The following is a 26,761-nucleotide window of genomic DNA, read 5'->3' on the forward strand; positions in this document are numbered from 1 at the left end:
CAAGATGGCAGAGGAATGAATGGAAGCCACACTAAAGTCCTCCCAGGACAATTCTGGAATGACGACTAAATTCTAGAGAAATCACCTGGAACAAACAACTGAAAAAGAGCAAGAAAGAAGCTTTATAACCTCTGAAAGACAGAAGAATCAGCTTTTGCACTAACTGACTGGTAAGGAGTGTGGTGGAGACTGAGAGAGCTACCTGGGCGCCCACAGGTGGCAGCACTGGAGGGATAATTAAGCAACCAGCTGGATCCACCTGAGAAGTACAGAGTCTAAACCCTAAGCTGGGATCCCCAGCCTAGAGCACCAGAGCCCAAAAAGTACAAAGACAACCACTGGTGGCAAAGAAAAGAAGCAGGGTTGCTCTCTGCCACAGATGAATGTCTGGAGACACAAAGAGCCATTTAAAGGGCCAACACACAAATTTTCATTTGTAGCCACTTACCCAGCACTCTGGCAAAGGTGGGGGCAGAATGGGCTAGAGGCATCTCAGGAGAGCCTGGGGACCAAAGCTTTGGGGAGAGAGCTAGGAGAGTAGATGCCAGGATCCTAGTGCTGAGTCATCCCCCATACAGCAGCAGCCATCCTGCTCAGGCAGACCACCCCCCTCTAAGCAGCAGCAACCTGAGGGGAAACAATAGCCCCAACCCCAGGAGGGATTCTGCCCCAGCTCTGTGGTGCTTCAGCCTGACTGCTGAGTGCAGAGTAACTAGATTAACAACTGAAGAAGACAGCCAAAGAGAGTAGATCCCTGGCAGTCTTGGAGCAGGCTGCCTGTGGTCAGACAGGGTCAACAGCTAACATCACCAGAAGTGGACCCAGAAAGAAAAACAAGTGGTAAATACTAGAGGCAACCAAGAAGAAATCCACCGTGGTCTTCTCCGTAATTGGCAATATTTTCTTTAACCCATAGCTTTTTAACATTCATTTCCTACCCATCAAGTTTGTCCATATTAAGTCACTAGATTTTACACTATAGTTTACCTGTCTCCTTTCTTATAACAGTCTTAATCCCTTTATACACTTATCAATACTGGTTCATTTGCTGTTGCTAGTTGTTTTGTGGGGGGCAGTTATTTTTACAGGTGTGGGTTGTTCCCTGGTCGTTGTGGTTTTGTTCTGGCAACACCTGCACAACCGCATGCAAGACAGGGTAGGAGAAGTGACCCTCGGTCAACCAGCTGGAGGGAAGTACCCACCAAAGAATGACCCAACAACAAACAAAACCCAATTACATCCAGAGAACCAACATAAATGGCATACAGGGCATTCCCAAGAGCATCAAGTTCAGTAGATCAAGGAAGACTGCAGCACTGAATCTCACAGGTCTCCTACCATAAAAGTTCACACCATAAACTCAGGGTGTCAAAACAGATCAATTTAAGAAACAAAAGTTAATAAGAAGAGTCTCACCAATAATGAAAAGACAAAGAAACAACCCCCTAAAGAAAAGGAAAAAAAGAATCCTCAGAAAGTGCACTAAATGAAATAGACACAAGTCAACCATTAGATACTGAGCTCTAAAAAATATAAGGAAATTCAGTGAGCTCAGTGAGAATTACCAAAAACTACAGGGAAGCTTCAAGGAACTTATTGCAAATTACACCAGCCTGAAAAAGGATATAAAAATTATCAACAAGAGCCAAGAGGCAATGAAGAATACAATTTCTGAACTGAAGAACACAGTAGAAGGAATCAAAAGCAGGCTAGATGAAGCGGAGGATCAAATCAGAGAGCTGGAGGACAAAGTAGAAAAAAACTCTAAGAAAGAGCAGGAAAAGGGAAAGAGGCTCAGAAAGAACAAGAGGTGTTAAGGGAACTGCAGGACAACATGAAATGTAATAATATCCATATAATAAGGATACTAGAAGGAGGAGAAGAAGAGCATGAATATAAAAACTGTTTGAAAAATTAACAACGGAAAACTTCCCTAGTTTGATGAGAAAAAGTCACACAAATCCAAGAAACACAGAGTCCCGATCAAGAAGAACCCAAAGAGGCCCATTTCAAGATACATCATAATTAAAATGGCAAATTCAAAGACAAATAGAAAACCTTAAAGGCAACAAGGGAGAAATAGGAAATAACATATAAGAGGGCTCCAATAAGGCTAGCAGCTGACTTCTGAAAAGAAACACTACAAGCCAGAAGGGAATAGCAAGGAATATTCCAAGTAATGAAAAGCAAAGGCCCGCAACCAAGACTACTCTACCTAGCAACACTCGCAATTAAGATGGAAGGCAAAATAAGGAGCTTCCCAGACAAAAGAAGGCTGAAAGAATACACTTCCACCAAACCAGCACTGCAAGAAATGTTAAACGGACTTCTTTAAAAAGAGGAAGAAAAAGAATGAGAGAGGAACACAGATACAAAGGGAATAAAATGTCAGTGAATAAGCACCTATCAATAAAAACCTTCGATTGTAAATGGATTAAATGTTCCAATCAAAAGATATATAGTAGCTGAATGGATAAGAAAACATGACCCACACATATGTTGCCTACAAGAGACCCATTTCAAAACAAAAGACTTACAAGAAGGCATATAAAAGCCATGGACCAGGTTTCACAGGACAATTTTACAAAACATTTAAGGAGAAGCTAACCTCTATCCTTCACAGACTATTCCAAAAAGTCCAAGAAGAGGGTAGTCTCCGAAACTATTTTTATGAAGCCAGCATTACCCTAATCCAAAAACCAGATAAAGATACAACAAAGAAAATACAGGCCAGTATCGATGATGAACATAGATGCAAAAATCCTCGGCAAAATATTGGCAAGCCACATTAAAAAGATCATATACCATGACCAAGCGATATTCATCCCAGGGATACTATTTGCAAATCAATAAACATAATACGTCACATAAACAAAAGACAAAAATAACATCATATCAATAGATGCAGAAAAAGTATATGATAAGGCAAAGTGCCCATTTATAATAAAAACACTCAGCAAAGTGGGAGTACAGGGAGCATACCTCAATATATATAGGCTATATACAGAAACCTACAGCCAACAACTTACTCAATGGGCAAAAACTAAAAACTTTCCCACTAAGATCAAGAACAACACAAGAATATCCATCTTTCACCATTTCTATTCAACATAGTATTGGAAGTCCTAGCCACAGCAATCAGACAAGAAAAAGAAATAGAAAGCATTCAAATTGCAGAGGAGGATCCAAAACTGTCACTGTTGGCAAATGACATGATAGTGTACACAGAAAATCCTATAAACTCCACCAAAAAACTACTCGACCTAATAAGTGAATTTGGCAAAAGAGTGGGATACAAAGTCAATGGCCAGAAATAAAAGGCATTTTTATACCAACAATGAAACATCAGAAGCAGAAATCAGGAAAGAAATCCCATTCGATATAGCAAAAAATAAATAAATAAAATATCTGGGAATAAACCTAACTAAGAAGGTAAAAGATCTGTATGCAGAAAACTACACAACAGTGAAGAAAGAAATCAAGGAAGACACAAACAAATGGAAGCATATACTGTGTTCATGGATTGGAAGAATTAACATTATCAAAATGTCCATACTACCCAAGGCAATTTACAGATTCAATGCAATCCCTATTAAAGTACCAATAACATATTTCACAGATATAGAACATCTCAGAAATTTATATGGAACCATAAACAACCCCATATATCTGCAGCAATTTAGAGAAACAAGAACAAAATAGAGGGGAATCACAATACTTGACATCAAACTATATTACAAGGCCACTGTAATCAAAACAGCCTGGTACTGGCATAAGAATGGACACATGGACCAATGCAACAGAATAGACAGCCAAGAAATAAACCCACATCTCTATGGTCAATTAACATTTGACAAAGGGGAAACAGCATAAAATGGAGCAAAAACAGCCTCTTTAACAAATGGTGTTGGAAGAGCTGGACAACTACATGCAAAAAAATGAAACTCAACCACCAACTTACACCATACACCAAAATAAATTCAACATGGACAAAACATTTAAATATAAGTCACAACACCATAAAAGTCCTAGAGGAGAATATAGGGAGAAAAATCCCAGATAGTCCACACAGCAAAGTTTTCACTGATGTGTCCTCTAGAACAAGGAACATAAAGGAAAAAGTAAATAAATGGGACTTCGTCAAAATGAAAAACTTCTGCATGGCTAAAGAATACATCAGCAAAATGAAAAGGGTATCAACCATATGGGAAAATATATTTACAAATGATACTTTGGACAAGGGTTTGATCTCTAAAATATATAAAGAATTCACATGACTCTACTCCAGGAAGACAAACAATCCATTTTAAAAATGGGCAAAGGACTTAAACAGACACTTCTCCAAGGAGACACACAGAGGGCCCACAGACATATGAAAAGATGCTCAGCATCGATAGCCATCAGAGAGATGCACATAAAGCCACAATGAGATACCACTTCACAATGGTCAGAATGGCCATCATAAACAAATCAACAGGCAACAAGTACTGGCAAGGTTGTGGAGAAAATGGAACCCTAGTGCACTGCTGTGAGAATGCAGATTTCTGCAGCCACTGTGGAAAACAGTATGGAATTTCCTGAAAACACTAGAAATGCACCTGCCTTTTGATCTGGCAATTCCACGGGTGGTATTATACCCTAAAATCCTGAAACACCAATTCAAAAGAATGTATGCACCCCAATGTTCATAGCAGCACAATTTACAATATCCTAGTGTTGGAAGCAACCTAGTGTTGGAAGCTAACCTTCATGACAGCATGGATGGAACTGGAAAGCATTATGCTAAGTGAAATAAGCCAGGCCATGAAGGACAGAATATGATCTCACCAATAAGTGGAACCTAATCAACAAAACAAGCAAGCAAGCAAAATATAACCAGAGACAATGAAATGAAGAACAAACTTACAGTATCCAGAGGGGAGAGGGGAGAAGAATAATGAGGGAAGATAGGGGAAGATCCACAAGCAACATGTAAAAAGGACACATGGACAAAGCCAAGGAAGGTACATTCAAGGGTGGAAGGCAGGGATGGGTGGAGTGGGGAGGAGTGGGGGTGGGGGAATGGAAACAACTGTACTTGAACAACAATAAAAAAAAGAAAGAAAATAAATTTATGACCTAAAATTAAAAAAAAAACACACATAGACCTGTACATCACAAGGAATGAACCAGAATGTAAATTTGTACTTTAGTCAATATTGAATCTTCAGTTATAACAAATGTACCACATCCCTGCAAGATGTTAATATTAAGAGAAACTTGATAGGGGGTAGAGTCATGGGGGCATACGAGAACTACGTGTACATTCTGCTCATTTTTTCCATAAAGCTAAAGTGCTCTTAAAAAAACAAAAGAAAAAACAATGCTAAACTTTGTCTGTAACCACAAAAGACCACAAACAGCTAAAGCAAACTTGAGGGAAAAAACAAAGGCACCGTGCTTCCTGAATTTAAACTACAGGAGGGGCAAAAGTAGGTTTACAGTTGTTCATAAGAAAAATGATATAATAATTAATAAATAATAACACAAGAATAAACGCTTATTTTGTATACTTATACCTATAAACCTACTTTTGCCCCACCTTGTATACTGCAAAGCTAGAGTAATGAAAACATATGTTACTGACATGAATGGAGACATGTGTATCAACAGAACAGAATAAAGAGTCCAGAAATAAACCTATGCCTATATGGTCAATTAATTTAGAAGAAGCCAAGAATACACACTGGGGAAAGGATAGTCTCTTCAATACATGGTGTTGGCAAAACTAGACAGCCACACCCAAAAAATAAAACTGGACCCTGTTTTATACCATACACAAAATTTAACTCGAAATAGATTAAAGACTTGAACATAAGACCTGAAACTGTAAAACTCCTAAAAGAAAACATAAGGAAAAAGCTCCTGGACATCAGTCTTGTTGATAATTTTAAAAAATTTGATAACAAAACAAAAATGAACAAGTGGGACCATATCAAAGTAAAATGCTTCTGCACGGCAAAGGAAACCATCAACATAATGAAAAGAAAACCTACAAGAAACATTTACAAATCACATATCTGATTAAACACTAATATCCAAAATACATAAAGAACTTACAGAACTCAACAGCAATTTTTTTTAAAAATCCAATTTAAAAAATAGGCAGATGATATAAGTAGACAGTTTTCTAAAGAAGACATACAGAAGGTCAAAAGCATGAAGATGCTCAACATCACTAATCACTAGGGATATATAAATCAAAACCACAATGAGATACTATGTCATACCTGTTAAAAAAAGCTATCATCAGCCCTGGCTGGTGTAGCTCACTGGATTGAGCACAGGCCTGCGAACCAAATAACCAGGGTTCGATTCTCAGTCAGGACACATGCCTGGGTTGCAGGCCACTTCCCAGCAGGGGGTGCATGAGAGGTAACCATACACTGATATTTCTCTCCCTCTCTCCTTCCCTTCCCCTCTAAAGATAAATAAATAAAATCTTTTAAAAAAACCTATCATCAAAAAGATAAGTAACAAGTGTTGGCAATGATGCAGAGAAAAAGGAACTTCTGTGTGCCATTGGTGAGAAAGAAAATTGATGCAGTCACAATGAAAAACAGTATGGGAGTTCCTCAGAAAATTAAAAATATCCACTTCTGGGTATTTATCTGAAGGAAACAAAAACACTAACTCAAAAATATATCTGTACTTCCTTGTTCATAGCAGCATTATTTATAAGAGCCAAGATATGAAAATAACCTGAATGTCCATCAATAGATAAATGAATAAAGACAATAAAGTACAGGCAGATAATGAAATATAATTCAGCCATAAAAAGGAAGAAAATTTTGCCATTTATAAAAACATGAATGAGCCTTGACGGGATTATGCTAAGTGAAATAACTCAGACAAATAAAGGCAAATAACATATGATCTCATTTATCCATGAAATCTAAAAACAAACAATAGCCAAGTGCTTGAAGCAACCTAAGTGCCCATCAGTAAATGAATGAATCAAAGAACTGGTGCATTTACAGGACGGAATACTACAAAGTAGAAAGAAGGAGCTCCTACCCTTCGCAACAGCATGGATGGATCTGGACAGTATTATGCTGAGTGAAATAAGCCAGGTGGTGAAAGACAAATACCATATGATCTCACCTATAAGTGGAACCTAATCAACAAGACAAATGAGCAAGCAAAATATAACTACAGACACTGAAATGAAGAACAAACTGACAATAACCAGAGGGGATGGGGGAGAGGGATAATGGGAAGGAAGGGGAGAAGGGTTGTCAGGAACATGAGTAAAGGACACATGGACAAAACCAAAGGGTGGTAGGATCAAGGGTGGGAAGTGAGGATGGCAGGGCTGGGGGCGGGGGAGTGAGTGATGCAGGGAAAATGGAGACAAGTGTACTTGAACAACAATTTTAAAAACGTGGAAAAAAAGGAAAACAAACAAACAAAAATCTCATAGGTATAGAAAACAGATTGGTGGTTAACAAAGGCAGGAGGTTCAGGGGTGGAGTATGGACAAAACAGGTGAAGGTGGTCAAAAGGCACAAACTTCCAGTTATAAAATAAGTAAGTCATGAAGATGAAATGTACAGCGTGAGATTATAGTTAATAATACTGTACTGTATATCAAAAGTTGTTGAGAGTAAATCTTCAAAAAGTTCTCATTACAAGAAAAATTATTTTTTGTAACTGTGTGTGGCAATGATGTTAACTAACTTATCGTGGTGAACATTTCACAGTACACACATATATCAGATCATTATGTGACATACCTAATACTGATATAATGTTGTATGTCAATAACATGTCAATAAAAACATTTGTGTTTTTTTTTAAAGGGAGGGAATGAGGGAGACAGGTCTGTATCTCAATCACCAAGACAAGGCCCTAACTTCAAAAGTACAGATGACATTAAGTTAATTCTTAAGTTTTTGCATAATAAAATACAGCACCAAATTAATAAATGCAGATATAATAGAAAATGTCATCTGAGTCACGTTTTATCCTTCTCACCCCCAACTCTGCAGTCAAAAGTACTAATTACAACACACTGACCATATAGGATTGGCTCTTTTTTGGTTGCTAAGCAATAGAAGAATTCTAATGAAACACACCAAAACAAAATAATGAAAAAAATCAGTACACCAGAAAAATCCAAATTTCCCTGATTTTGACTAAGACCCACTAGAAAAGAGCACTAAAGCAGAAGTAAAAGCCCTAGTTTTAGTTCAGCTCTACCTATAAAAATCACTGAATTAGTACACTATGCAGATTTCCTCATTTAGTAAAGAAAAATCTCACCTTCCCCACCTACTTCCAAAACTGTTGTGATAATAAAATGAGACAGCATATGTAAGAAATATAAATAATTACATTTGTGAAGAATTATAGATATACACATATACACACAGAGCATCAGAAATATAAGGCAATAACCCATTAATCATTATTTTATAGTACAGAAGGATTACTTTAATTAATCCATACACTATTCTATGCTTAACAAAATTTTATTATCATAATACCAGTTCATATTTCAATTTTGTCTGAACTTTATTCTAAATATTTAGTTTAAATGACAATATAGTTAAATCTTGATTATTCAATCAGTTAAGATTTCTACTGTGTACCTAAGGTTGTTTACCCAAGAAAAATAATAGCAGTTAAATTCAAACTGGGTAAAATATATTTCTCAGTTACTCTTTTAAAGATGTGGTAGGAAAGAGAAACTTTAAGTAAATAATAGATTTAAGATTATTACTATTTATATTTCACTTGGCAGAGTGAACTTAGTGAATTCACTAAATGATTTAGTGAATCTAGTGAATTTAGAGTAAATTCAGAGAATTTACTTTTTCTTAGTAAAGGTTTCAGGTAGTCAATATTTTTTCTTCTTATTGTCTAAAATCACCCCTACTAAATAAATGCACAACTCTAATTCTTATTAAATGGTGTTTCAAGGTAGAACAAAACAATTCAGCTGTGCTTTTTCTCCATAAGATATTCAAAACTTTCAACCTGATTTTCAAAGGGAAAGTGAGTGTAAAGATTTTCCTTCCATTTTCAGGCAGAGGTATGACCTCCTGTTCCACAGGCAAAATAAAGTAGCTGCAGAGCAATAGCTGTTAGATAAAATCATCATGTCAAAAAACAGGACAGCAGTCACAAGCACTGGGAAAGCACTTGAAGTGGGACCCTATTTGCTCATACTCTCGAAATAAACACATAATCCATGCTACTTTCTTAATTGCGTCAATCTAAAATATTGAACAGCTTGGCCTCCAATTGTATTTTACCAGCATACAGAAGGAACCAGGTCAGCCATTTTGACATTAATCAGTATAGGAATTATCCATTTCAGAGACTTGGGTCTCCCTAAGACTGAGACAAGTCTTAAAGCTAAATGTAAATCTAAATTTACAGTAAAGAAATTTTGCCTCTGAATAACTTTCCTACATCAAGACTGAGAGAAATCACCTACAAAAAAGTAAGTATTTCAGAGTAGACAATAATATAAATGCTTACATTTAACCTAAGGCTGGAAGTAGTGAGCAGAACTGGGGTGACCTTTGAAAATCACTTCAATACCTCCTGCAGGGCTTTTCCAGAATCTATCCCCTCCAAGCTTTTCCCTCAGTCTCTTCCAGTTCACCCCACTACCTTCAAGAAACCTTAGTGAGCAAGCCATGGAATAACCAGTGGAAAGGAGATGAAACAAACTATTTCACTAACTTTGTGCCTCAACCTGAATCTCTGACAATCAATAAATCTTAGCTAAGAGAAGTTAAAAAACAAAAAGTTTAAGTTGAAGCTTCTGTGTACCCATCCATGATGCAATTCCCCTTCTTCTTTCTCAGAGAAAACCGCTTTGCTGACATATGTGTCTACCATTCCCATCAATGACTATTTAAACATCATCTCCATGCGATTGATTGTTATTGTAGAGTTAAACTCCATAAGCCCACAGGCTGTGTCTGATATTGTCCTGTGTGGCATTTGGTAAAGTAATTGGTATACTGTAATCATGTAAATGCTGCAAACACCCCTAAAGAAAATTAATAAATATTTAGTAAAACTAATTAAACAGAACCATACATTATAATGAGGAAAACCAAACAAATGTCTCCCTGTGTTTATAAACTTCAGTGAAGCATCTATTATGTAAAATTGTTCCAAAAATTCAAATTACTGAAAAACTGGATTTTTAAATTCTTAAAGACTGAACAAAATTAAAAATACCAAATAAAATTTAGGTTAGAAAAATACATCTTTCATCCAAATAATTCCCTATAAAGCCAACAATTATAATTTATTCTATTTGTTTTACCACATTAGAAGTTATTTTTCTATATTCCCTAGGCAGCAACAAATAATACCACACATGAAGACTGACATAATTACATGCCAAAAAAAGACAGACCAGCACCCTCATACTCCAAACTCCCCTCTGTGGCTTCTTCATGTCCCATATGTTGCCAATAAAACTGGTTAAATCATACCTTTGAGACATTTTTACTGACATAGTATCAGGCCTCTTGATTCTTCACAAGGCAAACCACACGCAGCACCAGAACTGTTACAAATGCAAATTTTAAGACTGAGGTAAATAGAAATCTACATTCCGTGTGTGTATGCCTCTGTGTGTGTATGTGTACATACATGCATATCTATTTTGGAGCACAGAAAGGTGCACTGACATCACAATTCCAAAATTTGATTTTTAAGCTCTTAAATGCCTTATTGATACAAACATGTAGGAGGTTGCAACATCAAACAATAGTATGACATTCAAGAAACCATAAGCCTAGTATCATCCTTTTATATCTTTATTATGATTTATTCAAATACCTGACCAGCATGAAATAATGTCAGCCAGAAGTCTTAGCAATAATTATGGTAACAAAAAGAAAAGGAAAACAACGGAAATTGAAGTAACAATTAGAAATTTTACAAACTGACTATACCGACAAGCTGGTATTCATGTGCCTGACTCTCTCCTTCAGGAAGCTAAAACGCTTTCACTGAATTATAGTTACTGTAAATTCACCATATATAAAGTGTTCTTGTAAAACAGGAATGCTGAAATTAAATGATTAACAAAATTTCTTTAAGTTTAAAAAGAAAAGCCTATAAGCACTGCTATTACAGAAAAATGATCCATTAGATCAAGACAAATGCATCTCAGTTTTTTCGAGGAAACTTCTCCTGGGGACCCCTCCCTAAAATGTTATTTCAACACAACCTCAATTAGTAAATCCTCTGGGGACAAGACTCCTTTTCATAAGTCAGCCCAGGAACAAAAGGAATATGAAGAATTCTAGTCTCCTTTAAAGAGCCTTTGGCAGCGAGTAGGAAAGAAGAGACAGAGATGCTGGTTTGAGCACAAATATTTCGTTTTTGAAACAGCTATGGCAGATATAGCAGGTTCATTCTCAACACTCACACAACCCTATTCTAATATGTCTTAGCGACACAGAAGTGGCTGGACAGCTAAAGGGTATTTTTGCTGGACTCCCTTAGAACTTGAGATCCGCGTGTGCCCTAGGTTTACAAAGTAGGAACACTCCTAGGAGACTAGGGGAAGGGAAACAAGGAGAGAGAGCAACCACTTACAGGCAGATAAGCTCATATGGCAATGGTGGCAAACAAGATGATGATTTTTCTGGGACCAGCAGCAAAAGCCAAGACTCCTCATTCACCAGCTTCCATCCTTGGGCGGGGCAGTGTGGTTCTGTGCAGAGACAGCTGTGGCCCCCTTAGCAAGCCAGCTGAAAGTGTGGTTGCAGGAGGCACTCCTAGAAGGTCAGCCAAGAGTCTTTCCTTCTGCTCCCTCGATGATCCCATAAAATATTACAACTTAATAAATCCCCTTCTGTTTAAACTGTAACTGTAATGATTCTGATATCTGCCACTAAGAGCCCTTTCCAAAATATGGGCAAGCAAACAGAACACATGAAGTAAATTTTCCTAAACAATACCCAAACTGAGCTTTAAAATATACACCTATTATCACATAGCAATACTGAATGTATTTAATGTCACTGAACTATACACAGGGTGGGGCAAAAGTAGCTTTAGTTGTGATACATGAAACAGTTTATTCTTGTATTATCATTTAATAATTATTGGATTATTTACATAAGAATTACTATAAACTTACATTTGCCCCACAATGTACTTAAAATGGTTAAAATGATAAATTTTATGTTATGTAACATAAAATGTTATGTTTTATGTTATGTGGGTGGGAACCACAACTTCTATTTCCTTTTATCTTCTAAAGAGGCAAACATGGGTCATATACAGGTAACCACTCAATAAATAAGTGATCTTACTTTGAAATCAAGGACACCAAATGCATACCTAAAGGTTACACAGATGCAACAGTCTAGTGTTGGCACATAGTGAAAAGACATAAAGAAATGATAATAAAGAGTCCATCCCTGATGATCAATGTACCTTGCAAGTAAAAGTGAAAGGATCAGAGCCCCTTTCCTGCTCTTCCAGCCTAGCCCTCCCCTCATTTCACCACCCCACCACAAAGAAAAGCTACAGACAAGTAGCTCTATCAACCCTAGCACACATTTAGAAATTATACATACTATCCTGTCCTTAGAGAACTGTATGAAAGCAAGGAAATCACCTGCAAAGCATCTACCAGTAGTTCAGCAGGTCTGAGGTAGGGCCTGAGAATCTGCAACTCTAACAAACTCCCAGGTGATACTGCCAGCAAACCCTGCCAGCTTTGATTACTATCATCCTACAACTTCTTTTTGTCCACCAAGTGTAAATAATTAGAAAGATGGTGTTCATCTTCTCTTTGGTACAGCGTGGCTTAAAGGGTTGGTGGGATGGAAGCTAGGAAGGAGTACATAGTCTATGTCCAGATAATCACTGGGTACAGTAGACTTTTGAAATTATCATAGCACATGTAATATGCAACTGTTACAAGTTATGAAGTGAGATTTTGGGGTAGAGAGAAGAGAATACAATTTGAACAAAGGGAATAAAATGATAAATTATATAACTAATGTACAGAAACTCAGCACAAAGTAAAAATGTTGCCATAGCTGCAACAAAACTTTACTTCTTGATAAAAAATAGGTCTAACTTTCAATGAAATACCATTAACAAATATTTCCCAAATAAACATTACTACTCTTAACAGCACAAAAAGTTAAAAGTAACAAGAATTCAGTCTATTCCCAAATGATAATAAGCTGCAAAAGATGAAGAAAACCCAAAACAGTCCATACACTATGATGGAGTCGCTGTTCTCTTTTATTTACAAACAGAGGAAGAAACTTCATTATTCAGTATCATTATGACAGACACACCCATATATGGAAATAATAGCTTGTGTAGTTAACTCAAAACATGGTCCAAAACCACACATGCTGGAAACATAGAATATCCAGTCTCATAAAGCAAAACACCACTATTTAAAATTACATGTTAGCAAAATTTAGCTTATAGAGTAAAGCCTTCCATTAAAAAAAGGCAGTGCATGATTTTGGTTTTGTTTGTTTTAATTCAACTGACAGCAGGACACTTGGAGTCTACCAAGATGCCTATCAAAAGTAAATAAAAACTGAAAAAAACAACTCTAAAGAAAGAAACTGATAGATTGGAAGTGATATAGTGAAAAAAACAAAATATTCTAAATGTCCATCAACAGCACAAAAGATAAATAAGAGCACAATCACACAAGTGAATATAATACACCCCTAAAAATCACTAAACTGTAGCAATGGTATTATAGCGTGAATTGTGTCCCTCAAAAATTCATATCTTAAAGCCCTAACTCCTAGCACCTCAGAATGTAACTATGTGGAGATAAGGCCCTTAAAGAGGTAATTAAATTAAAATGAGGCCTTTAGAATAGGCTCTAATCTAGTATGACTAGTGTCCTTATAAGAGGTAATTTGGACACACAGACACCACAGATATGTATCCGCAGACCATGGGAGGTCAATGCATGTAGACAGGGTGACCAGACAAAGTGGCTATCTGCAAACCAAGGAGAGAGACCAAAGATGAAAGCAAATCTGCCAATACCTTGATCTTGGATTTCTAACCTCCAGAACTGTAAAAAAATGAATTTCTGTTGTTTAAATCACATAATCTGTGGTATTTTGTTGACAACCCTGGAAAATTAATGCAAATAGTCTCAAACTGACACGTTCATAAGCATCATCTAGAAGATAAACGCAGTTTAAACACAGATTGCTGAGCCCTACATTCAAAGTGTCTTGTTCACTAGGTCTGGAATCCAGCTTCCAAGGTATGTCAACATGCTCTATGGGCCTCTTCTCAGTTTAATGCTCTACTGTTGCCTTCCTGAAATTATTAATCATTTCTAAACATTTTTGCTTTGTTCTAGGTATTTTCATTTTACACTGGGCCATACAAATGTATCTGATCCTGGCCTGAGAATCTGTATTTCTAACAAGGTTCCTAGTGATTCTAAAGTTGCTGATAGGGTCACTTTCTGAGAATCAGAGCTGTAACATCTATCAACTTAGATAATTCAAAAAGCATAAATTGGGCAAAAAGAGCATGCAGAAGGGCAAATGCTGATATTTATATAAGGTTTCTGTTATGAATACAGATGTATTAAATAGAAATGTAAAAACAAACATGGCAATGTAGGCCCCCGAATCAGAATACTTGCTACCCATAAGGCTGGGGAAAGAATGGAATTACAGAACAGCACCACGGAGAGTCTCACCTCTGTCTATAAAGTTCTGTTTTTTGAAAAAAATTAAAAATTGAAGTAAACATAGCCAAAAGGTTCAGGTTTGACAGAGCTTGGAGAGGCTTCTGCTGTGTTGTTCTCTATACTTTTTTAAAATTTTTATTTAGTTATTTTTCAAGTACAGTTTTCTATTTCTCCCATCCCAGCCCACCCTGCCCCGTGCTCCCCACCTCCCTCCCATTTCCATCCCCTTAGTTATTGTCCCTGTGTCCATTATACTTGTTCCTCTAAATCCCTCCTATTTTTTTCCCCTTAAATTCCCTCCCCTCTCCCCTCTGGTCACTGTCCCCTTGTTCTCTATTTCAGTGTCTTTATTTCTATTTTGCTTGCTTGTTTGTTTTGTTGTTTAGCTTCCTGTTAAAGGTGAGATCATATGGTATTTGTCTTTCAACACCTGGCTTATTTCACTCAGCATAATGCTTTCCAGTTCCATCCATGTTGTTGCAGAGGGTCGTAGCTCCTTCTTTCTCTCTGCTGCATAGAATTCCATTGTGTAAATGTACCACAATTTTTTGATCCATTCATTTACTGACGGGCACCTAGGTTGCTTCCAACTCTTGGCTATTGTAAATTGTGCTGCTATGAACATTGTGGTGCATAGGTACTTTGAAATTGATGTTTTAGGGTTCATAGGATATAATCCTAGCAGTGGAATTGCTGGGTCAAAAAGACCAGATGGTTTCACAGGATAATTCTACAAAGCATTTAAGGAAGAGCTAACGTCTATTCTTCACAGACTATTCCAAAAAATCCAGAAGGATGGAAAGCTCTCTATACTTTTTGAAATTTTCTATAAACTTAAAACACCTGATAAAATTGTAAGGAGAAAAAAAGCTGTTAATAACTTCAGTGTCACCCATAATCTAGTAAAATATTCCATTCAAAATTAGAAATTTGTCAGTGGAAAGAACAGTTCTACTTATTAAAAGGTCCTTTCACAATAACCAAGATATAGAGTTATTTGAAGTTGACAATCATAATTAAAAAGATTAAATGGATATAAATCCACTTTAAATGAACAACACACTCTAAATATAACTAAATACTATTTAATTTAAGAATATGAGAAATGAGAACTATCATCCATTGGAAATAACTGTAACTATACCTTGTTAATTTGACTCTAGTATGTCTTTTGCAATCAAATGGTAAAAATACAATTTAAGCTGTTTAAACTAATGAAAATAAATATAATAAGTGGTAAAATTTCTCCAAACCTTAAGAAAATAATATGAAAAGGTTTTATCTCTAACATATAGAAAACCTAGGCAAATCAAATGAGGAGTAATTTAACAAAGTATAGAATAAAAACTTTATAAATGACACTTTATAACTATCAAATTAGCCAACTTTGTATAAAAAATGAACAACCTGTGTTGCTCTCATCTTAGTGGGGACATAAAATGGCAAAACTTTCTGAAAAGCACTTTTAAGACATGTATCAAGAAGCTTAAAAATATTCACATGCTTTGGTCCAGTAATTTTCTCTCCAGATATCCTATGGAAAAAGTAATGACAATGACAGGGGGTCTATATTCATTCCATTGCAAAAAATAACCAAGAGATCTAGATTGAGTATACTAATATCAGACAAAATAGAGATTAAGAGAAAAACTGTAACCAGAGACAAAGAACATTTTATAAGAATAAAAAGATCAGTCTATCCACAGAATAAGACCAGAACAGTACTACAAACCACCTGAACCTAATGAATATTAATAGAACACTACACCCAACAACAGCAGAACAGACGTTCTTCTCAAGCATACACATAGAACATCCTCCAGGACAGACAATATGCTGGGCCAAAACACAAACCCCAGTAATTTAAAAGGTCTAAAACCACGCAGAGTATATGTCTAACCACAACTGAATCAATTTAGAAATTAACAACAAAAGGAACTTTGGGAAAGTAATAAAGATGTAGAAATTAAACAAGAGGTCAAAAAAGGGAAATTATAAAATATTTTGACTCAACTGAAAATGAAAACACAACACACAGAAAATGCTCACAGAAAAATTTATAGCTGTAAATGCCTGAACCAAAATAGATCTTAAACATATTATCTAAAATTCCATTTTAATAAACTAGAGGAATGAGAGCAAACTAAACCTAAAGCAAGCAGAAGAAGTGGAAGAATAGAGTAGAAACTAATAAAATAGATAACTGAAAAACAGAGAAAATTGCCCTGGCTGGCATACCTCAGTGGATTAAGCACGGGCCTGCAAACCATGCGATCGTGGTTCGATTCCCAGTCAGGGCACATGCCTGGGTTGCAGGCCAGTTCCCAGTGGGGGACACAGGAGAGGCAACCACACATTGATGTTTCTCTCCCTCTCTTTCTCCTTCCCTTCCTCTCTCTCTGAAAATAAACAAATAAAATATTTTTTAAAAAACAGAGGAAATTAACAAAACCAAAAGTTCATTGAAAAGATAGATTAAATTAACAAACCTTTAATTAGATTGGTGAAGGAAAAAGGAAAGTAGGGGACACCATTATTGATCTTACCAAAATAAAAATAAACAGAACATAACAGGATACTGTGAACAAATATATGCCAACAAATCAGATAATCTAGATAAAATGAACAATTCAAAAAAGATACAAACTACTAAAACCCAAAAAGAAACAGAACTTGAATGAACCTATAAAAGTAAAGACATTAAAATATTAGTCATAAAACTTCCAATCAATAAAAGCCCAGGCTTCACCTTCACAGGTGAATTACACCGTTTAAAAAATTAACACCAGCCACAGCTGGTGTGGCTCAATGGACTGAGTGCAAGCCTGTGAACCAAACTGTCACTGGTTCAATTACCAGTCAGAGCACATGCCTGGGTTGCAGGCCAGGTCCCCAACTGGGGGCACACAAGAGGCAATCACACTCTGATGTTTCTCTCCCTCTCTTTCTCTAAAAATAAGAAATAAAATCTTAAAAAAGTAAAATAACATTAATCCATCACAAACTAGTCACAAAAAATAGAACAAAAAATCCCCAACTCATTCTATGAGACTAACATTACCTGATACCAACAGAAAGAGAAAAAAATTACCTCGAGAAATCTATAGGCCAATATCTTTATATGAGTATGTAGAATACAAAAATTCTCAACAAAATACTAGCAAAACCAAGTCAAAAAATATATAAAAAGAGACAAGGCTAAGTGGGATTTATCCTTAGAATGCAAGGTTGGTTCAACAATGAAATCAATTACTGGCTCAATCAATGTGATATACCATATTAACAAAATAAAAGAGAAAAAACACACAATCATCTCAGTAGACCAAAACAAACAAAAAGAATGACAAAATCTAACATGTTTTTATGACCAAAACATTAAACATTCAAGAAAGTAAGAACAGAAAGGATTTCCTCAACCTGATAAAAAGAATCCAGAAAAAAAATTACAGCTACGCAACATACCTAATGGTAGAAGGCTGAAAGCATTCCCTCTAATAACAGGAATAAGAAAAGGATGCCCATTCTTAGCACATTCATTCAATATTGAATTACAAGTAGTTGAGATAGGCAAGAAAAAGATATAAAAGAAATCTAGAATGAAAAGGAAAAAGTAAAATCACCTCTCTTTGTAAATAGCAAAATCTTATATAACAAAATTCCTAAAAAATCAACTGAAAACTATTAGAACTAATAAATGAGTTCTTATATCTTGGAAAATGCAAGATCAATATGCAAAAGTCAATTGTATTTCTATACACTAACAATGAAGAATCCAAAAATAAAAATAAGAAAATGATTCCATTTAAAATAGCATCAAAAAGAATCAAATACTTAGGAATTAATTTAACTAAAATCGTATAAAGCTTGCACTCAGAACTACAAAATACTGTTGAAAGATATTAAAGAAATAAATGACAAGGCATCCCATGATCACAGACTAGAGGATGTAATGTTGTTATCCCTAATAATGAGCATCTTTTCATGATGTTATCGACCATTTGTTTATTTCTTCAGAAAAATATATAGTCAGATCATTTGCCCATTTTTTAAAAATTGGTTGGTAATTTCATGGTTGAGTTTTTAATATACTATGGATACAAGTCCCTTATCGGACAGATAATTTGCAAATATTTTCTTACACTCGATGAGTTGTCTGTCCACTTTCTTGATGGGCTAATTTTGGCAACATACCTGGTCCAGTAGGTATTTGTTGAATGAAGGACTAGCTCCACTACACCAAGGCACCTCCATATTTTAATTTAATTGTTACCCAAGAAAAAGAGATGAGGTAAGAAAGAGGAGAGAAAGGTTTAAAGGTTTAAAGGTATGGGGCAATATTCTTTCATATATTCAATCATCATTAAGAATATACAATAGTATCAAATGTGGAAGATTTTTATATACCATGGTAAGAAGTAAGGATATAAAGTGTCGGTTTGTTCTCCTTGCTAAGAAATTTTCATTCATTTAACCTTCCCTGGCCTAACTGCTAATCCCTAATATCGAGCAAATTCACCATCAACATCTTCCTTTTGACTCCCAGACTATTGAAACAATGATGAAGAAATGAGGCAAGTGAGAGTTGGTGCCAATAAAAATGTATGCTTAGATTCTTGGCCAGAAATTCTTGCACCGGGAATTCTTCCTCTGTGTTATTCTTTGACCACAGCAGTTGATCCAAATATTTTCCTCTTTTTGAAAGTTCTCAACACCACCTCTGCCTACTAACTCTTAGCAGATGACCCCTCTTTTCCTTCAATAAACTTTCCTGGTCATTTAACATGAGCCACTAAGGTCCTCCTATAAATTATAAGTAGATACTCATCCCACATATTTTCTTTCCTTCCTACTTCACAAGAAGGGTTCCTTTTTCTCTCACAGTGTAGCATGCACACCTTTGTTAAACCCTCCTGCCTCCTTTAAGACTGCACATGACCAATTATTTTCTCTATAAAATCCTCAACCACTTTCTTACCACCAATGCCTTTGTTGCTATTTGTGAATTTTTCCATTTGCCTCAACCATTAAAGTTTTTCACCCTAATCCTTGAGTTACCATTTCAACTTTCTCAACTAATATTTTCAGGAGTCTACATCACTTTCTCCACATGCTTGTCTTCAAATCCACTCTTCAATACTTTATTATTTGGTTTCTAATCCTACCATTCTGCTAAAGTCACCCTCAAAAGAGTCTACAGTGGTCACCAAAAACCAAATGAACTTCGCTTGGTACTCATATATCTTCAAATCTACATAGTATTTAATAGAGTTCATTATCCCACCTTTGAAACTTTGTTGTTTTAACTTCTGTAATAAATGACACACTCTTCTGGCTCTCTACTTTCATTTTTCATTTTTCTCAGGCAACTCATTCCTCCATGTACCTAATGGCATGCATTCTTAATTTCCCAGACTTATCACGTCTACCACTTTAATCTCACATACAAACTCTCTTTTTCAATCCTATTACCATCCCGAATTCAAGGTTCTACTACCATTTATTTAAATCACTAAGACAGCCTCCCAGTTAACTTGGTCAACACACCTCTCTACACTATTACTCCATAATCCAGTGATTTACAATGGATGTGCTGCAAGAATTTTACAACATGCAATACCTGACTATTTAGCCAGGGGCACCGACATATTTTCCCCTGGACTGTCAAATGAAGAAAATGACAACAGCCAGCACAATAGCCATCTGGTGTGAATGAATCAAAATTACACATTTTTTTGTCCAATCAGCAAAAAATATAGATTTTTGGTGTGACACAGAATTTTAGTAGTTTACGTATGCCATGAGATTAAAAAAGTTGAAAATTGCTGCTCTGATCCAAGAAACCAACCGCTCTGATAACATTCCTGAAGTGTAGCTTGACTGTCTCATTCTTCTGCTTAAAATTGAGAGGAAACATGCAGTCTCAAAAGACCATTTGCTTTGAATCTTAGCTCTGACAACTGCCATGAGACCTCGAATAAGTCACTAAACTCCTCTGAGCCTTAGATGAGAACTTCTCATCTTTAAAAATGAGGGTTCCAACAAAACCAAAGGGAAGGAGGATTGGGGTGGGGGGAGCAGTGGCATGAAAATGGAAACAACTATATTTGAACAATAAAAAAAAGAAAAAAACAAAAACTAATATAATAAATATAATTTCATAAGGCAAAAAAGGTGTGTATGACTAAATGAAAGTATTGAATATAAAGCTTTTTTTTACAATTAAAAAAAGATGAAATCTCTGCAGACATGCTCTAAGTATCTTTGCAATTACCTAAAAAAAATAAAATAAAATAAAAATGAGGGTCCCGGTATGTAGTAAACAAAAATTATTTTAAATAAACCATAAGAATATTCAAGTCTGATAAATAAAAGACGTTCTACAACCTTCAAGGGTTATCCACTGCCTAACAAGTAAGATCTAAAACATCTTACAAGACAGTCAAGCCCAATGTTTCTGGTTCAATAGCCACTGCTCCCTCTGCTCCTATGCAGGACCCTTTAAGACTCCTCAGTGATACGCTGTGAGAGACTCCACCTTCTACATGTTATGTCCTCAGCCTTAAATGTCCTTTTCCCAAATCTCCCCTGCCAATTTTCTACCAGTTACTTAAGGTCCATCCGGCTCTAATATCCTATCATATAAAAAATGTCGAACATAAAATAATTTTTTCCTCTGTGTTTTACTTGTGCCTCTCTTATTTATTCCATTCAAGTTTTATACATCAGCCTTTCTTCTTTATTAGAATATAAACTCTTCAAGGGCCAGGACTATATGTTTTATCCGCTATACTTATCACCACACTGGAATACAAACAGAGCATTAAAAACAGTAATAATAATATGACACTTAGAATTCAGAGACTGATTTCCAATACTATTTATAAAATTTATCCTAAGCAATGTATGTAGCCACCTATCTTATCTACATGCTCACTATGGAAATTGAATTAAAAAGCTCAGTAAACTGGGACATTTCCAAAAAGAGATATGACTTATATAAAACATGTAATTGAAACACAAAAAGAAATAATACTTTTATAAGTCAGCTTTGTGGAAAACATTATGATTTTATTAACAGTTAAATACTATCAATTCAAAAGGATAAACCTTGTCATTTTATTTCATTTTTAAAGATAATTCACACAAATTATCAGGTAATTCCATTTCAGAAACACTCAAACATAATAAATGATCATATGCATAATCAAAATGTCACACAAAGTTACACATCAATAAACTTCCAAGGTATTTTACAAAACATTCATCAGAATTGATCATTTTGCCAGACTACAGAATATATGTAATTCTTTGCCAGACTACAGAATTATAAAGAAATAAACAAGCAAATAGTACACAAAAGGAGTGATCAAATAGTCAACTAGAGTATTCAAGCAAAAAGTGACATTCTAAATGAATAAAAAGAATGGATTACAGCATTTTTGTCATATGCCTATTCTAGAATATAAAAGAAAAAACAGACGGACAATAGAGACACGTGGTATATGGATATAAGCAAGTACAAAATGAAAGAACAGCTGCAAAGATTAGAGAAAGTGGGGAAGCACCTGCTTCCAACTTGACCAATATAGGAGGTCTGTCTAGAAAGTATCCAGCCATGTAATATGGAAAATAGAGACATTTATTGAAGAAGATTCAAGAAACAAGAAACATTATACACAGGACAACAACACCCAAGTCCCTTTCAAAGTAGGCACCTTGGGACTTCACAGTGCTACCCATCACCATCAGCTGCCCCATTGTATTTTCCTAAATTTCACTGACTATCTGAAGCTTTTGCCTTTCAAAGGTGATTTTTAATTTTGGAAAAAGCCAGAAGTCATAGGGCACTAAATCTGGGCTGTAGGGGGCTGAGTCATCTGAGTGATTTGATGTTTTGCCAAAAAACTCGGCACAAGACAGCATGCATGAGCCAGCACACTGTTGTGATGAAGCTGCCAATCACCAGTTGCCCATAGCTGCAGACTCCTGAATCATTCCAATAGTTTCTGTGGAGGAATGTTCAACCTTACCACAAAATTTGATGCAGATTCGTTGCTCTACTCACTCAGTCATTTTGAATGTGAAGGCCACACAGTACACATGCTCACTCAAGGGGATTTACCACTCCCACTGATTAGTACAGTGAAATCATCATTGTTCACATGTGCATATTCCAGGCCACTATCATTAGCTGTCAGGTTACATTGATGCTGCATAAACCATTCTCGTTATAATAAGGATGGCTTGACTTTTTCTGGACAGACTTCACCATATGCTATAAACAATATCTGCTTCCTTGGTTGGAAAAACTGAACTACTGCATTATGATGTGTGCACATGCATGTTTATGCTCTCATGTAGTTGTACTAGAAGATGTTCCATGGGTCTCTAAATTCAGTCAGGGAAAATCTGAATAAGTATGAAAACCAGAGTCAACTAGAGTATTTGAGCACAAATAATGTTTGCATCCTTGCACCCATGGAAAAGTTGAACATGTAAGAACAAACTTGAACATAACTCAACACCCTTACATTTTCCCTGTGTTCACACAGCATACTTTTCAAACTGATATAATTGAGAACCATAACACAGCCTGAAAAAAGTAGCATTTTTACTTGGGTATGATATCTTCTCTCCAGGTATTAAATCTCCTGACCTCTGGGTATAGTAATTAAACCAAGTATTTCATATTTTAAGATATATAATCAAAGCATAAATACACATTAGATTTCCAAGCTGTAAGAAGAGGACAAACACAGGGTGAAATAAAAGTTTGCTTACAGTTGTAAGTATGCAAAACAGAGTTTATTCTTGTATTATTATTTATTTATTATTATTTTCCATACAAACTGTAAACCCTGTATTTACTTTTCTACTTATGTGCAACAATGAAGATGACCTGCAGTTGTCCTGACTGAACTGCCTCTAAGTCTCTTTACAGTTTTAAAACCTCGTAAGTGTTTGAGCTGACCATTAAGAAATACTTAACTATTATAAAATCCAATTCCTTGATAAGGGACTCTTCAAAGGCCCTATTTTGAATCATAGACCTGTTTGAGGGTCTGATGAAAACAGAGGGCCCTCATACACAGAAGTGCCTTTAGTACATACAGATGTTAGATTCTGCATGCCCATGGGCAGAGGATCATATTTTACACAAGTTTACTAAAGTCTGATGAATTTTGACTTACTTTGATCCTTTCTCCAAGCCTCCCTAGAAGTGTTTCCAGAGCCTGAATTTGTACACTGATTTCCTCCAGTGCTACCACTTATCAGTAGGGTTAAGTACCTTTCCAGTACCTTTTTTATTTTTTTTTAAGATTTTATTTATTTATTCTTAGAAGGGAAGGGAAGGAGAAAAAGGAGAGAAACATCAGTGTGTGGTTGCCTCTTGTGTACCCCCTACTGGGGAGCTGGCCTGCAACCCAGGCACGTGCCCTGAATGGAGATGGAACTGGCGACCCTTTGGTTCTCAACCTGTGCTCAATCCATGGAGCTACAACAGCCAGGGCTCCAGTACCTTTTCTTTATATAACCCCATAATTCTCTTACATTATGCTGTTCTATTTCAATTAATTTTCTTCTCCACTGGAGTGTGAGCTCCTTAAGATCAAAAGCTATGTCAGGTCCTTTTCTAAAGCTCCAGCAACTAGTATAGCACCTTGTGCAAAGAAAGTATTTATTAAGTCATCAATCAAGCAAAAGCATGGGTTGATAATTATTGAAGCTGGGCAGTGGGTACATTCAGAGTAGAGGAGAAAGGGTGTTTCATTCTACTCAACTGTCTTCTTTGGTATATATTTGAAAATTTTCAAATATTGGTGGGGTGGGGGTGAAGCCTGGAAAAGAAAGACTTGTAGCTATATACTACTAAGTATACGGAAGAGTCTAAAAAATGAACTGGATTTGGTCATTTTGCCTCAAAGCACTAGGATCAGTGAGCAGAAACCAAAATTTTGGCTCATCTAAGAAAGAACTCTCTAATTATTAGATGTGTCTCAACATGAAGCTGGTTCCAAGGAAGAGAGGATCCTGCCACTGGGCTGGAAATAACAGTCAAGCAAGAAACAGCCAATCAGAACGGATTACTATTTTGGGTAGTAAAGCACTGAAGGGGATAAATGAATACTAAGGGGTCTTCAAATCTATGTGTATCTGAAAGCAGAGTTTATTATCTTAAAACAGATAGGCAGAAATCAATGGAAAGATGATTACTGATTTCATATTCCTTATATTCTTCGTATTCTTACAGGCATTCACTCTGCACCCCACCTTCTCTCACCTTCTCACAGGTCCTCAGTGTGCCCACTGTACATGCTGCTCCTACTGGAATGTTCTGAAGATAGCAGCTAAGGCACACTTCCTCAGGGGAAGCCCTTCCTACCTGACCAGATCAGGTTTTTTTCATTACGATCTCTCCAACAACCACAATTCTTTTCTGGAGAGTAGAGATGCCACATTTTGTACCACCATATCCCCTGGGCCTGCCACAAAGCATGGCATGCTGTGAGTACTCAATAAATATTTGTTGAATGAATTAATGAATACAACATACCCTATAAACCTAGAATTTTCATTAATTATAACCTAAATGAATATAAGTCAACCTGATGAAATATAACCAAGCTATTTCTTTATCAAAAGTGATTAAACTACCTCCCTAGAGGCTAAGGACAATAGGAAAACAGTTAGCTAGCTCCCAAGGCAATGTTTTTATACTTTTTTTCTTATGAAAATATAACACATTTTCAATAACTTTTAGCTCTACAATACACAAATGAAATTGATTTCCCAAAACTCTTAAGATTTTGACAAGCAAAATGATCCTCAAGTCAAACTGTGGGTTATTAAGCTGAAACAATCTATTGTATAAATGTGAAGTTTAATGAGGACATTTAGGTAATGAAGAAGCAATGAGAGAACTTTAGGACAGATGGACAACCATCAAATCATATAAAATATTTCCAAATGTGTGTTTGAAGAAAGATGAAAATTCCCAGGATAAGAATACTTTGTGTTGCTAAGAAACACTTAAGATTAATGAGTAAATTGTCTCTCTTAGAAAGGTCAACTACAAACATCTCATTTACCAGAATAATTCTTTCTAATAATTATTCATTTTTAAAACCTTTACAAAATATTCTATACAAAAAAGGAAGACATAAATTGGGTTTAACACTCAGAAATTAATGTCTCTAAAGTATACAAGGATATTCAGAGTGGTATTTTATCGATTTCCATCAAAAGTGGCTTTTAAGGACAAATTACAAGATCCTACCTTTAAGTATCAAGACTGTATTTTTCAGACTTCCAGCCAAGATGGAGATGTAAGTAGACACACTGTGCCTCCTTGCACAACCAAAACAAGGACAACAACAAATTTAAAAACAAAAAACAACCAGCACTGACAGAAAACTAAACCTTATGGAAGTCCAACAACCAAGGAGTTAAAGAAAAAACATTCATCCAGACCAGTAGGAGGGGTGGAGACGGGCAGCTGGGGCCCAGAGGAAGTATGGCTAGGTGGTGGCTGGAGGACCAGGGCAGGCAAGGCAGTGGCTGCCTGAGAGGGCAGCACCACATTTGTGTGCTGATCAACTGGAAGGAAAAACTGGGGAGAGAGACAGACCTTGCAACCCAGGGTCCCAGTGCAGGGGAAATGAAGTCTCAAACCTCTGACTAAAAACACCTGTGGGGGCTGAGGCGACAGCAGGAGAAACTCCCAGCCTCACAGGAGAGTTTGTTGGAGAGACCCACAGGGTCCTAGAATGTACATGTGCCCATCCACCTGGGAATCAGGACCAGAAGGGCCCAGTCTGATTGTGGGTAGCAGGGAAGTAACAGAAAACCAACAGAGAGCAGAGCAAGCAGCACTGTTCCCTCTCCAACCCTTCCCCCACAGACAGCATCACAACACAGCCACGTGGGTTGCCCTGACCTGGTGAACACCTAAGGCTCTGCCCCTTACTGCATAACAGGCAACCAAGACAAAAAAAAAAAAAAAAAAGGCCCAAATAAAAGAACAGTTCAGGGACT

General features: G+C 36.3%; 1 protein-coding gene across 6 annotated transcripts in view; it reads right to left on the reverse strand.

The window, feature by feature from the left end:
• Window positions 1–26,761, reverse strand: part of GTDC1 (glycosyltransferase like domain containing 1) — a 379,255-nt gene that overhangs the window by 316,298 nt on the left and 36,196 nt on the right. For 2 of the 6 annotated variants that reach the window (XM_053670689.1, XM_053670685.1), the window contains exon 2: window positions 16,964–17,124. The exons of the other annotated variants lie outside the window; for them this stretch is intronic. The gene's annotated coding sequence lies outside the window, so the exon portion shown is untranslated. The remainder of the gene's footprint in view (window positions 1–16,963; window positions 17,125–26,761) is intronic. 6 annotated transcript variants of the gene reach the window in all.

This window comes from Artibeus jamaicensis, unplaced genomic scaffold (assembly GCF_021234435.1).
Source record: "Artibeus jamaicensis isolate MK-2021 breed Jamaican fruit bat unplaced genomic scaffold, CSHL_Jam_final contig_603, whole genome shotgun sequence".
Taxonomy (NCBI): domain Eukaryota; kingdom Metazoa; phylum Chordata; class Mammalia; order Chiroptera; family Phyllostomidae; genus Artibeus; species Artibeus jamaicensis.